The sequence below is a fragment of the Tamandua tetradactyla genome, assembly GCF_023851605.1.
Source record: "Tamandua tetradactyla isolate mTamTet1 chromosome 22 unlocalized genomic scaffold, mTamTet1.pri SUPER_22_unloc_4, whole genome shotgun sequence".
Classification (NCBI taxonomy): domain Eukaryota; kingdom Metazoa; phylum Chordata; class Mammalia; order Pilosa; family Myrmecophagidae; genus Tamandua; species Tamandua tetradactyla.
Genome location: NW_027518254.1, coordinates 248,705 through 249,643, shown reverse-complemented (window position 1 = coordinate 249,643; position 939 = coordinate 248,705).

Sequence of the window (939 nt, the reverse complement as noted above, 5' to 3'; positions counted from 1 at the left end):
CTCAGACTTCCAGTTTCTGATCTAGCATGTATGCATATTGGAAATCTTCATTCATGTTCCAACAGCAAGAAAAATACTGGAGATCATGATAAACAATAATTCTTCTTATGAGAAAATTGATGTTGCAGGGCAAATCATGTTCCTCAAAACAGAATAGAGGCAGTTAATATGAATCACTCCTATTCTGGGGGACAAATAAATAAAGAAAAGCTGTCTGCTAAAGTTAGTACTAACAGGACTGTTTGAATTTTGGTTGATCAATTTGTGGATGCTCAGTTTGGAGAACTTTGAGAATTAAACATACAGGAGACCATATTTAGTGAGGAAGGCCTAATCCTTTCCTGAGTTTTTTCACTTAAAGCCAAACAAAACTCCCATTGTGGAGAATTGATGAAATGCACCCTTGCACTTGTACTCCCAGTAGAGTGCTAAATAGTAATCATTTCCATATATGCACAGATTGACCTGTTCTCCTAAAAAAGGACTACCCTTAAATGAAATAATTTTACCAGTGCATAACTGAATGGTTTTATCAGAGTATAAATGACATGGAGGAAGGAATATACTGAATTGCATCCACCTCTACATTTTCATGCTGGGTAAGGGAAATACTGAACAAAACTTGCCTCTAGCTATTGATGTTTGGAAAGGAAAATTTCCAACCAATGTCCACCTTAGAATTTCCTTTTTCACCTGGGTGTAAGGGGAAGAGGATTAAAAAGCTGAAAACTACTTGTGCCACAGAAAAGGGCCACAAGTTAACTAATGGATGGAGACCCAATGTAGATTACAGAATATTTCCACTACCCACAAAAAAGCAAGCAAGTACATCAATAAATCTCCCACAGCATAACAGTTGACAACAACAATCATTATAAATGTGAAACCTTAGAAGTAGGCCCTAAGCAAACCCAAAGAAAACATGGGAACCCAAACCAA